At 43.8% G+C, this 13,903-nt stretch overlaps 1 protein-coding gene across 3 annotated transcripts in view; it reads left to right on the top strand.

Annotated features, from left to right (window-relative positions):
- Nucleotides 1–847: 847 nt before the first annotated feature.
- SGCG (sarcoglycan gamma) overlaps nt 848–13,903 on the top strand; it is a 289,481-nt gene continuing 276,425 nt past the window's right edge. The window contains exon 1 of one of the 3 annotated variants that reach the window (XM_090028939.1): nt 848–1,166. The gene's annotated coding sequence lies outside the window, so the exon portion shown is untranslated. Of the gene's footprint in view, nt 1,167–1,295; nt 1,332–13,903 lie in introns of those variants that run through there. The other 2 variants (XM_090028908.1, XM_090028918.1) reach the window with 2 other exon arrangements.

Below are 13,903 nucleotides of genomic sequence, written 5' to 3'. Positions count from 1 at the left end.
TCCCACCCACCCACAGCATCTTACTCCTGTTATTTTAAACAAGATGGTAGATACCAATATTTTCCTGTACTCCTCTTGGCACCAGAAACCTATCACTGCTAGTTTCTGTCTCTAAGTCTCCATCCCTCCATCCTTCTCAAAATCCTCTCCCGCAATTCTGTTTCCCCCAAACAAAATACTCTCTCTTTTTTTTCCCTTCTTCGGAGTCATTTCCCTTCTCTCACCTCAGTGACAAAACAGCTACCGAGCCCTTTCTCCCTTTCTGCTTTATCCCCAAATGCAGCAGAGGCTCCCGGTACACTCCAGTCAGAAACACACAGTCACAGAAAGTGGCCGGACCTGGCGGGGTAGGAAAGTGTCAGCGCCTCTCAAGAGCTGTCAGTGCTTGGCTGGCAGCAACCCCGAAGCTGACCAGCCCTTTCCAGGCAGAGCCTTGTGCCTGACAAAGCAAGGAGCCTGGTGAGGGCAAGCCCCCCTGTCCAAAACGTGAGGGGAGGGCAAAGCGCTGTCTCTGCTTCAGCGGCATCCATCACAAGCGGCTAGTGACACGGTTCGATCTGCTTTGGCTACAAGGCAGGGAGGCAGCCCACACACTCTCCTCCACAAGCCTCTTACAATCACATCCTCCCTCAGCCCCTATCGTCTACTCCCCTCTTCGCTGCTTTCTTCCCCCGCTCCACGCCCCGTCTTCCCTCTCTCCGCGCCCCCCCTACTGGTCGCCCCCCTCCTGCCCGCGGCGGGGCTGTCCCCGGCCCCTGCGGGCGCTGCAGCCGGGCGGCCGTGGGGCAGGGGGAGGTGCGGGGACCGGACGGACCCTCCCCAAATCTTCGCGTTTCCTCAAGTGCCCGCCCCCCGCGCGCCTTCGGCTCCTTCCCGCTGCCCGGGAAGAAGAGGGCGCCCCGAGCCCCCTCGCAAGGTCCCGTCCACCCCCGGGCTGTGGGGACCCCCCGCCCCGCGCTCCTGCGGCCGCAGCCGAGCCGCCTCGTCGCCTTTGGGTGCAGACGGCCGCGAAGCGGCTTTGCGCCCCCTCCTCCAGGAGCTGGGGGCAGGCGGCAGCGGCAGGAGGAAGCTGGAGCCTCGCCCCTGCCCCAAGCCGGCTGCAACCCCCGGGCAGCCCCTAGCAAGATCGGACCCTTGCTCCAGCGCCGCCGCCGAGGCGGCTCCAGGTGAGAGCGGCGGGGCGCACGTGGCAGCGCAAGGGCGGCGGCACCGGCGCAGGTGCCCGCTTGTCCCGCGGCAGATCCCGCGCCTGCGCATGCGTGATTGAGGCGCGGAGCCCCCCTCCCCCGCCCGGCCGGAGGGACGTGACGCGGAGCGCGGGGCTCTGGCAGGTAACCCCCACCCCCGGGAGGTGGTCGGGTCCCGGCGGGGAGGGTGCTCGGCTCAGGAAAGTTTCCGGCGCGCATGGCGGCAGGGTTGCCGGGTGTACGGTAATTACCGTATTTGCACGGTGATGTCCAGTAGCACGCGCGATCAGCGATAGTAAAACGTGTATCCAAACAGACGATAATTTCCGAGGGAGCTGAATGGATGCAGGTCCCTCTCAGACACTCTTTTGGGTTTGCTGTCAGCACTTTCTTATTGCGGCTTGCCTCCCAATAAAGAAATGCTTCAACGTTGACCCGGGTCTCACTCCCTCCCTGGCAGCTTGCAGAAGCAATAGAAACCAAATCAGAAAAAGACTTTTTTCCATTTGTATTTGCATATTTTCCAGTGTTTTCCAGCAAATACAGTACAGCTGCAACTTACGTGAGGGGTTACGTTCCCCCTGTAAAGCTCATGTATAGCTGAAATCGCCGGGCTTCGGCGCCGAGCGGCCGCCGCCGCCGGGCCCGGACAAGGCGGGCGTGGCGCCGCACAGCCCGGGCGTGCAGCGCAGCGGCACGCACTGCTCGCCCCTCGTCCCGCCAGGGCAGCCCGCTGGGCGTGAGCCCCCCGCCATGCCGGCGCGGGCAGGCAATGCCGCACTACACGCCGGCACCCGGCGGCCTGCCCCCGCCCCAGCCCCTCAGCGCCTGAAGCTGAATTCGCGTAAATTAACTAGACGGAAGTTGCGACTGTACTGTACAATCACTTTGAACTTCCAGTATGATCGTTTCATTTTTAAGACCCGGCAACAGTGAATGGAGGGCTTGTGGGGGGGGGGGAGGCAGAGGGGACCTCCTTTGTCCTCGTGATGCTGAGCCTGCCCACATCCTGCTGAGCGGATGCAGCTGCTGCTTCGTGCCCACCCCTCCACAGGCCCTCTCCCGTCCCTGCAGAAATGAACCCTGGATGGTAGGGCATGGTAGAGTAGTGAGAGTAGAGTGCCCTGCTTGGAAAATGCCCCATCTCAGTTTCTGCTCTTTTTTTGCCTACAAAGAAATAGAACCCCCCCCCCCCCAAAGGGCATAATTTTTTTCTGTTACAAAGAACCCAGGAACACCCACAACTGAATTTCTGTTTTGAGCATCACAGTCACATGCCTAAGGTCCTGCCATGCATTACATGTATTACATAACTGACTGGTCATCCTCCCTATAAATTTAGACTGCCAGAGGTGCAAAGTAATTATTGCAATTAATTGTTCAATCCTGCAACACACTTAGACTAGCCAGATGTGCAAAGTAAGATTGGTCACAAGTACAAAGTAGTTATGATGCAGTTAACTGCTTAATAACGCAGTAAATTTAAACTTGCTGCACATGTTATCAAACCAAAAAATGTCCATCCAGCTATGAAAAGAGTGCTTGAAAATGTGTTGCAACTTTATAGCTGCTTACTGTCCAGCTTTAATTTGATTGTGTGGAGGGTGGTAAGTAAATGAACATGCATGGCACCTGTGAAAGGATCGCAAGGCACCCCAGGGCTCAGTGGCTTTCTGTTTGAAAATCACTGGTACAGACAGACCAGCTTCCAGCATAGCCTGTATTGTTCTTGTTATAAATTTAATGTGGTGTATAACCCTACTACCCATCATCGGATTCAGTTCCAAGAAAAACAGCTTCTCCGTGCCCCACAGCACAAGTTGACAACTACAGATAGAGAGTCTTTTAATGATTTAGTATCCTTGTAAAATCCCACAGGAGACCCCACTAACCAAGGAGATGACTCAAAAGGGGAAAAATGTTCTAAAAATCCTAGAACAAAATAAGTGGTTTTGTACCAAAAGTGATTTTCCCCAAGGGTCATCCCATTGTAATCTTGCCTAACATTTCATGTCAGTGCATGTCAGGACAAATTGTTTAAACTTGCAAAAATGTTCCATTTAGTTAAAAAATAAGTTGGGTCCTTATTAAAAGGCCAAATTTGAATCACAGCTCTGAATTTAAGTGTCAATGACATATAGAGCCCAAACCTGGATCTAAACAGGCCTTGGTTTTAGGCGATCAAAATCCAAATTTTTCTAAGTTGTGAAGGATGTAGGGAAGGGGAAACTTGGTTGCATGGGATTTTTTTTTCATAAGATTTGGTTTGTTGGAAAATGCTAGTTTTGCTGAATTCAAAATGTTTCACTGTTTGTGTTGACAAGTTTCCAGTGAAGCGCAGGCAGGGTTCCAGCAGAAGGTAGAATGCTTTTCTGCCAGCTTACCTTGGCCTGTGTTGTTGTCCTGTGGCTTTAATTGTAACCTCCCATGTGGAGGTCATGACCCAAAAGTAGGTTGCAAGAATATATGAAAGGGTCACAAACATACTTTAAAAATGGATCAACAAACTTTAAAAATGGATTCTCCTTTAAAGGAAAAATATGTGGGAAACAGTAGCTTTTCCTGTGCAGGCTGACAGAGTGCTAGCTTGCAAGGGGCTGCTTGGAGCCACATCTCACACATGCCACCCCCGCCCCACCTCACACATTGGCGGGGCTGGGATGTTAGGGAGGCGGGGCAGTAGGTTGGAAGGGAGCGGCACTGGGTCAGGACTAGCCATCAGTGTTTACAAATGGGTCCTGGTACAAAGAAGGTTGAGAAGCACTGCTGTTGGGCGCCATGGTTATCTCTAGGTAAAACTAGAGAATTGTCAGTGCTCTGAAAGCATGACGTATCAACTTTGGCTTTAATTGTATGTTAAAGAAAGTGCCATGCAAACAGCTAATTGTGGTAATGGTTATAATAGTCATGGTGATAAAGCTTGTAAGATGGTAACAATATAAAAATAACGGTTGCAAAGTTTGTAAAAGAAAATGGTCATTGGGCTATAAACAGATTAAAACATATGAGAGGCTTTATTGATAAATGTTAGTTGCAGTTTTTAGATTTAGGTGTCTGAATGCACATTTCATGCCTAGTCCTGTTAACAAGCATGTGTAATTCATGCATTTCATGTCAACTTGTTAGACTGTTCCTGTGAACAAAGGTTCATTTCTGAATACATGAAGACTTGATCCTTAAGTGCCTAAGCAAAGATCTGGGATCAAATGTTTATGCTATTAAAAATAAATGGCAGTCCTCCTACTGATATCCTTGGAATTGGGACTTGATCCTGAAATGCTACATCCATGACTTCATGTGTATTTTTGTCTAATTTTGGGTACCTGCATTACAATCAGGTAATCCAGTTTTCAACGACTTGGAGCCCAAGGCATCAACAGTATGTATTTCTACCCTTTTGGGTTACCTCATAAAAAAACTTTATATTTAGGGAAGGAAAATATCTATCCTCTAGGTTGCTGGTTTTAGGAATACCCAGGAGTATATATTGTAGTTTTTAGTGATTGATCAGCAGCAATTTGGAAGCCTACTAGTACCTCAATCACTATAATAAAATACATTCTAATACCTATAACTTTGACATTTGATTTTGGAATTTTTATCATGGAAAATCAGAGCTTTCCCTGCCCCCTTCACTCACCCGGACATGGTTCAGCTACAGCTGTCCCTCCCCACTGCTTTGTGGCACTGAGCAGCCCTGATATACCAGTTCCCTGCCCACGCAATTGCTGCTCACTCCCAAGCCCCAGTGCCCCAGCCCTGCTGGTGCTCCTCACTGCCCACCCAGACCCCTTGGCTCTGCCAGTGCTCCTCACTCCTGACCCACAGTCTCCTAGCCTTGATGGTTCTGCTTACTCCACACCCATAGCTACACCAGCCCTGCCGGAGGGGCCCAACTCCCAGGACTATAGGGCAGAGACCCAGGCCTGCAGTCCCCTGCCCCCACCGCAGCACTTGTTCCTTGGCTGCCACCTGCAGGAGGCAGCAGCTGCTGCAGTGGAGTGGAGCGCAGAGGGTTGTGCGCAGTGGTGGAGAGCCAGCTCCCCTGCCACCCTCCAGACAAGCTGCTTGCAGCTTTGTCTTACTCCCTGCCTGAATCCTGCAGCTGCACATGGCCCTGAGCCCCAAGTTCCATTCACCACTCTGGCTGAGCAGCAGCCCCAGTACTGCCCAACTCCCTCTCTTACTATGGGGGCCTCAGTCTCTCCCCACTCCCACCCCCTGATTTACCTGGCGGGAACTGCAGGAGCTGCTCTCGAGGTTGTTTGGCTGTCATGTGCATATGTGAGCACGCACATGGTGCCTGCTGCTTGGGTGCCTGCTGCTTGACGGGCCTCCCTCCCTCCCCCCAGCCCCTTGCAGGCTGCAACTCTGCCAGCAACTTTCTTGCATATTCTTCCTTTAAAGGAGAAAATCTGTGTTTTTCTCCTTTAAAATGAGAAAATCCAGGTTTTACAGTGTTTTTCTGTGGTGAATAGAAAACCCGGATTCCTGTTAATCAGTAATTGTTTCCTATATTTCAAAACATTACCTAGTATTAAATCTTGTGACTTGTGTTTAGGCATGCCCTATATCCTGTATAATTTATCTTCTACAGTCTGTTTTCCAAATACAATTTTATATTTCTGCACAGCATTTACAATTACAATAATCAATTTATGAAGAATGCAAGAGCTAGCTTTATTTTTTATCAAAGGCTCTGCATATAAATGTGAAATAAGCAATTTTGATTCCAGTCATTGAATGGGTAATAATTTGCCATTTTCATTGAATTATTTTATTAACTGCTCTTTTAGATTTTTTTTTAATTTTATTTTTGAGCTGAAAAGAATTCCTTTAAAACATGTAAATCACATTTGTATGTAACTTATGAGGATGTACACTTACCAGTATATTGGTATTTTGTCCTTCTTTTAAATTCAGTTCAATGTTTAAGATTAGCTGCCTTTTGCTTTTAGTGCCTGGAGTGTTAAGTTGTGGGTTTAATACAGCAATATTAATAGGTATATTTGCATTTTTTTCAGTTAGAGGTAATATTGTCACGTTGCCATTTTAAATGAGCATGCTTAGCAAGGTTGGTGTTCATTTTAAAGCAATTACAAAACATGAGTTTAAGCAAACAGAGAGGTTAGTGTCACAAACTAGAGCATATGTAAGTTTTTTACAACAAAAAAGATGTATTTTTTATCTGTGGTTATGCCTCATTAACTACACGTTCCAGTGTTCTAATCCATATGCTGCCTTTGATATGCAGCTTTCATAGCAACATTTCTAAAACATCTTAATGTATTGACTTCTGTTAGACGATAGATGTACAATCTGTTTATTTGTGAAGCATAATATAGGGCATTTGTGTTTGCTTATACTTACAGTAAAACTGCAGTTTTACTATGAAGAAGTATAGACAGTAAAATCACATTTGTAATCTATGTTTTAATAGACAGGCTTCTCTTTCCTTGAACTTTATGAAAATATATCACCTGTGCAAAACATTGTTCATGACAAATATTTGGGGATGTCAACTTACGATGAACCCAGAATTCCATGTGATTTCTACTTAGGTAAATTCTTTGAATAAATATCTGATCTTTGTTGCAAACTGCAAATGCTTTGTGGGTGACAGATTTAAAAATGATTTGGCAAAATGTTGGAGAATACAGCACAGAAGTAATGTTCAGAATGATATGGAAAATTGCACCAAGATATTAATTGTTTAGCTAGTTTAATTCCTGGGCATTAGATTTTTACAGTCTGGGAAAATATTTAGTTAGCCTTTGCTCATAATTCTACAGATACCCTGAGACCGTATATACTTGGTGTCTTAATGCAGAACACAATTATGAGAGGAATGAGCTGGTAGAGAACATTCTCAAAAAGTGTGAATGATGACTGGGAATTGTTCAAAAACACTTTACTAGGTGCTCCAAAAACCATAATAAAGAAAGAAAGGTACAGTAATTAAAAACCCTGGATTAGAAGGCAAATGAAAGCAGCAAGGGGAAAAATTAATGGGGGAGTAGGGAGGTCGAAACTGGTAACATTGCTTGCCCATTTGAACATGGGAACTGACAAAAATTGATAAGAGAAGTAAAACTACACAGGAGAAATCTAACAGCCGCAAAAGTTATGTACAATTGGCTTAACTACATTGGGAAGAAAAAGGAATCCTATGAATGAGATTTGTCCTCTAGTACATGGAAATAGCAGAATTGTCCAAAGACTGTTATTTAGTCCCTGTTCTGTATTTGGGATAAACCAGGTGAGATTATCAATATTCTTTACTCAAGGAATACTTCCTTTTCCATGAGTAACTTCAAGGATATGAAATAACATCTGCTATGGTTTGAATTTTTTTAATGAGTAGGTCTTTATAACTTGCATCCAAGAGTTTTAAAAGAGCTGGTGAAAGAGTTATCTGAATTGCACTATTAATGTTGATTTTCAGTAAAGTTTTGAGAAGACTGAAAGAAAGCTAATGTTGTGTCAATATTTAAAAAGGGTAAATGAGATGTCCTGGGTAATTGTAAGCCTGTCAGCCTGATATTGATCCCAGGCAACATAATGGAATTGCTTATATGGGACTTGATTAATAAATAATTAAGGACGGTGCATAATTAATACCAGTCAACCTGAACTTATGGAAAATAGATCTTATCAAAATAACTTGATCTTTCTCTCTCTCTTTGAGGTTATTGTTGATAACCTTTTATACTGAACTTAAGAGTTCTGTAAGATGTTTTACTTGGTACTGAGGATCATTTTGATTAAGAAATGAGGATAAAAAAATCAACACGGTGCATTTAAAAAACTGACTAATTATACTTTATTAAAATAAAACAGAGCAGGGAATTATTTTTAACTATTTCTAGTGAGGTCCTGGAGATATTGGTTCTTGGCTCTATTCTAATTAACTTTTTTGATCAATGTGAAAGAAAACAAAATAAATAGTTCTAAAGTTGGAGTTGGCACAGTGATCAGGCAGTTGTTAAATAATGAAGAGGTCTGGTCTATAGTACAAATTTATTTAAACATTTTTGCACATAGCTTGCTGACCAAATTTATAATTAATTAGCTGCACTGTGGGCTCTGTAGAGAGCATAAAGGACTCTACAGAAGGAAGGAGAACTCTCTCTTCTTTTAAAAAAAAAACAGTTTAAGATCATGATGGGTAATCAGCTAGACATGGTCTCCCAATAGGATTCTGTGGCCAAGAGGTTGCTAGATATATAACTAATAGGGGACTGTCAAGCAGGAGTAAAAAGGCTATATTGGTTTTGTGTTTGGCACTGATACAATAACTTCTAGAATATTATGTCTAGTTTTCCCTTCAAGAAAGATGATGAAAAAATAGAGAATGTTCAGAGAACAAGACACAAGAGTAATTAAAAGATTGGAAAATATGTTATTTTTTGAGAATCAGTGACGTTGAGGTATTTAGTTTTCTAGTGAGAATGTTGAGGGTTGACAGGCACAGCCTGTAAGTAACTACATATGGGACAGAATTTTGATAAGGGGTAGTAGATGACATTTCAATTATCTCATAGAAGGAAATGGAAGGTAGATGAACTTCCATTTATGTACTTAGCTATAAGGAGCAAGTATAGTTGATCCCAAGTATAAGTATAACAGCAAGGATAATTTACCCTGGGAATAATTTAATGAAAGCTATGGTAAATTTATCATCACTGAACGTTTTAAAATCAAGATTGGCTACACTTTGAAACAAGATCCTCCAGTTCACACTGAAAATCAGGGAAGTTCTCTTGTCTATGGTTACTTAGGAGATAAAACTATGTGATCTAAGTTTTCCCTCTGGTCTTAAGATCCTAGGAATGTATAAATATTATCAGCTTTTTGTAATACACTAATAATTTAAGCATTCCGCTCTCAAATTGTGATTCATATGATATTTGACAATTTCAAGTAAGTACAGTCTGTTTTTTTTAACACTCGATGCATTTTGTAGCTTACAAATTCATGTACCTAAATTGGGATGGGTAATTTAAGCACCTACGTTTCAAGTATTTTCTCCACAAGGCAAAAAACTCAGTAGGCCTTTAATTTTGGGTAGTGCTTCCTTTTTGAACTGTCTATGGTAGGTGCCTACAGTTAGGCTTTTGTACATGACCAGAAGTGACTCAGTATGCTAGCAGCAGTGCTCCTAGGAATTGGGAAATGTTGGTTCAAGTCTCCTCAGGATAAGGAACATAAGAAACACTTCTCCCACTTCCTGAGTTAATGCTTTAATCAGTAGCTTTGGGTGTAGGATGGATGCCCCTGCTGTTATTTGTAGGGACCTACTAAATTTGGGGTGGCTAGCTGCTGACTTCACAGTCTGAGTACGGTACCCATTTTCATGGGCCAAGCCTGGTATCTCCCCTCCTGTCTCTGATTGGTCAAGGGGCCCCAGAAGTTCTGCCTCTGCCCTGAGATTGACAGATGGCCCCAAACCAGGCTTGCCAAGGCATCAACTAATGGCTGCCACAGGCTCAAGCCCATGGAATTAATTCCAGGCTCAGGGATTAAGCCCATGGAAGTAATTGACAAGTTACTATTAAACAGTCTAAGCACCTTATTAAGGTTTAAAATGAAATATTAAAGTAAGGCTATGGACACAATGAATTGCAAATAATACTAACTATATACACTTAATTACAACTATATATGCTCAAGGATGCTAAGGAATGTGGCTGATATGATTGCGGAGCCACTGGCCATCATCTCTGAACACTCACAGTGATCAGGTAAAGGTCCTGGATTATTGGAAAAGGGCAAATATAGTGCCCATATTTAAGAAAGGGGAAAAGGAGGATCCAGGGAATTACAGACTGATCAACCTCACCTCAGTTGCTGGAAACATCATGGAGTAGGTCCTCAAGGAATCCATTTCTAAGTACTTGGGGGAGAAGAAAGTGATTAGAAACAGTAAGCATGGATTCACCAAGGGCAAGTTATACGTGTCCAACCTGATTGAGTTCTGTGATGAGTTGACTGGCTCTGTGGATTAAGGGAGACCAGTGGATGTGGTGTACCTTGATTTTAGCAAGGCTTTTGATATGGTCTTCCACAACATTCTTGCAGGCAAGCTAAGAAAGTATAGTTTGATGAATGGACTGTAAAACTGGCTGGGTCATTGGGCTCAGGGGTAGTAATCAATGGCTTGATGTCTAGTTGGCAGGTGGTATCAAGTGGAGTGCCCCAGGGGTCAGTCCTGGGGCCGGTTTTGTTCAATATCTTCATCAATGTCCTGGATGGTGGCAAGAGTGCACCCTCAGTAAGTCTGCAGATGACACCAAGCTGGGGGGAGTACTAGATACGTTGGAGGGTAGGGCTAGGATTCAGAATGACCTAGACAAATTGGAGGATTGGACCACAAGAAATCTCATGAGGTTCAACAAAGACAAGTGCAAAGTTCTGCATTTAGGGTGGAAGAATTCTGTGCACCAGTACAGACTGGCGACTGACTGGCTGGGCAGCAGCTCTGCAAAAAAGGACCTGGGGTTACAGTGGACAGTAAGCTGAATATGAGCCAACAGTGTGCCCTTGTTGCAAAGAAGGCTAATGGCATATTGGGTTGCATTGCTTGGCGCAGTAATGGATCATGTTGAACCAGGAATTCCATTGTATGGGCACAGGCTCTGGTGGAAGCAGTATGGTGCCATGTGAGTCCCTACTATGACTGATGATAGACTCCCTGTACTGGACCTTATGACCTGGACAGTGCTTGAAGGATTTGTTTGAAAGAATACACCAGGTTATCCACCATGGGAAACTGTGTGCCAGATGTCACTTACTTGGGACAGAATGTGCACCATGCAGGTGACATGAATAGCATGAGGCAACATTCCTTGGAGTACATCAGAGAAAGGCCTGCACATGTACATGGGTGGCATTGTCAGACAGGAATGCTGAGATCTTGTTAAAGTCTACACCATAGCTGACTATTACCTTCATGATTACTTGGGACACAGTAGTAAAGGTTTATACCATCCAGTGCTGGCAATTTGCTGTTCTTGAATGCCCAGTAACACCCAGGATATAGCCTAGAATTCTGTAGCTAATACACAGTCAACTTATGAAAATGTCTATTGTAGTTTAATGCAGTATGCTGCTCAGTTAATATGTTTCTTTAAAAAGATAAACTTTGTGCTTATAACTGTTGTGGATCACTGTTGAAGCACTTAGTTAACTGCAAAAAGTTTGTGTGCATGTTTGTGTTAAATGTAAATTACATAGATCACAGATCAAATTATATTACTTCTGAAACTAATGGATTCTACATCATTTTCCATGGACATATTCATAGCCTAGAGTATTCATGTTGTTATTAGATGCCTAAAGCTGTTTAAAATATTAAATAGTTTAATACAAAATATGTATATAGGTAATAGACATGATCAATATTAGTGGATGTCAAGGACGGGTGCATGCAGTGCATATTGTCTTTCTGAGAAGCAGTTTTATTTGCAGAGATCATTTATCATATACACCTGCCATCACTGAAAAAATTCTGGGTCATAACCAGCTGAATGTAAATGTCTTTATATTAATGTACTTTGGCAGCCTGTTTTTCAGGTATTTTTATAGTAGGAAATGACTTGATTATATATTTTGTTTACATTGTTTTAAAAATCCTTAATATTTAACTGTGTGTAATGTAAAGAACCATGACTCACCCTTAGAAGACAAAGTCAAGGAAAGTTATATTTCATTATAAGCAAAAAAAAGAAACACTTGCAATAGAAATTCAGTTATATACAAACAGATACACTGGTAAAATCAGGTGCAGTTAGGAGACACCTGAAAGTCATAACTTCCTTTTCTATAGTAATTAGCAAGGCATCCTGTGTTTCCAAGGATCTATTGAATTGGGAATATTTTTTACACACTTTTCCAGTGCTGAGATTTGATTGAGGATGTAATATGCAGTTCCATTAAAAGTGACGTATGACTTAAAGGGTGTAGTATGGAAGTAGTTACATTGTTTCTGTTATATAGTGGTAGCAAGGTATAAAAAGAGCTAAATCCTGTTGTCTTGCTTTCTCCTCTCAAAATAGAGGGAGTGAAATCAATTCTGTTCCAGTGCACAGATAACTGTCCCTGGCTTTCCTTTTGAAGGCATTTTTCAGTTGTTCAACATAGAAATCTGCTATGCAGAATAGTGGGTGTTCGTGCCAATATCTTAATTCACTGATGAAGCCGTCCATGGGAAGAAAGTATTGGGCAACAGTAGTGTGGCTTTGGTAGTGCTCCACAGGTAGGAGGTTAGTTTTCACTAAACTTTACTGGAAAGTCTCTCTACAGAAAATTTATTCCAACTTTTTGCAGGATGAGAATAGAGGAATTGATAAACTGCATCAGGAACCAAAGTCCACCTACTCAGTATCTTTTCTTCCATAGCAAGAGAGTTGTTTTTTTTATTTCATATTTCTGACTTTAGGCATTGCCTGATCTCTGCTTCCACGGCAGTCACTGATTCAGAGGTAATGGTGCCCATTTGACATCTTTCTTTTAGAGGCATTCAACTCTTCTAGCTTAGAGGCAGGATCTGATCATTGTCAATAATCATAATACATAGTGTATAAACAGAGATTGGGACCCTTTCGTTATCCGGTTTTCTTCAGGGTTCTTTAAAGTGTTAATAGTGTCAGTTAGTAGAGTTAATAAAGTCAGTCCCATTTATCTGAACGGTTTGCAGTAGTCAAGCAATTTTTTCTTCGAAGGTATTCTTTAACTCTTATCACAGTTCTGAAATATATGACCCAATTAATTTTCAAATTGAAGAATTCAGTAGAGTTATGAGAAACTTGATGCCAGTCCTATCGTATCTAAGGCTGCAAAAAGAAGTCCCAAGAAACTCTACCAGCAATATAACTATGAAATTCATATGGAGAAAATGAGACCTATAGAAGGTCCCTGAAGGACCTTGTGATCATATATTGATTAGAGGTGCACCGATATATCAGTTGCATGTAGGATTGGAACTGATCAAAGGAAACTTAACATTATTGGCTATCAGCTTTTTTTGGCCAGTGTAACTGATAATGTTCACCGATAAATATAATATGCCTTCTGGCCAGGGCTCCTGGATGCCACATGCATGCGCATAGCTGCACACATGCACATAGCCAGGAATGCAGCCAGGCAGCATGAAGAGCAGTGCCCTGCAGGTAAGTCTGTGGAGGGGAAGGGGTGTCGGGGAGGGAAGGAGTGTGGGGAGGCAGATTGAGGCCCCAACAGTGAGGGAGGGAGTGGGGCAGGGGCAGGAGCTGGGGGTCCTGCCAAACCAGGGTGGTGAATGGGACCCGGGGCCAGGGCAGGGAGTGGACAGAGCCACAGGTAGCTTATGAGCTCATCTGATGATCTTTAATGCAAGTGCTGCTGCCATCATTTCTCAGCACACAGATGCTTTTGAGCAGAGCCAAGGGTGGATGCAGGCTGCCTGCTGTGTTCTCAGGGCTCTCTGCCCTGCATCCTTTGCCCCAGCAGCCCTGCACTGGCCATGTGTCCCCTGCCTGCCCAGGAGCAGGAGGCATGACTGGCCGCCCCCTCTACTGCCAGGTGGACAGGGGATGTGCGGCCAGTGCAGGACCCCTGGGCAAAGGCAAAAGAGGGGAGAACCCTGAGCCTGGAGTGGTCAGCTTGCACCTGCCCTCACTCTGCTTGGTTCTGCTCCAGTTAAAAGCATCCCCATGCTTAAAAATGGAGGTAGCAAT

Source organism: Crocodylus siamensis, chromosome 1, assembly GCF_052110815.1.
Source record: "Crocodylus siamensis isolate JL-2025a chromosome 1, ASM5211081v1, whole genome shotgun sequence".
In the NCBI taxonomy this organism is placed as follows: domain Eukaryota; kingdom Metazoa; phylum Chordata; order Crocodylia; family Crocodylidae; genus Crocodylus; species Crocodylus siamensis.
The sequence above is the reverse complement of the archived record's forward strand: the minus strand, read 5'-3'. Positions and strand labels throughout refer to the sequence as shown.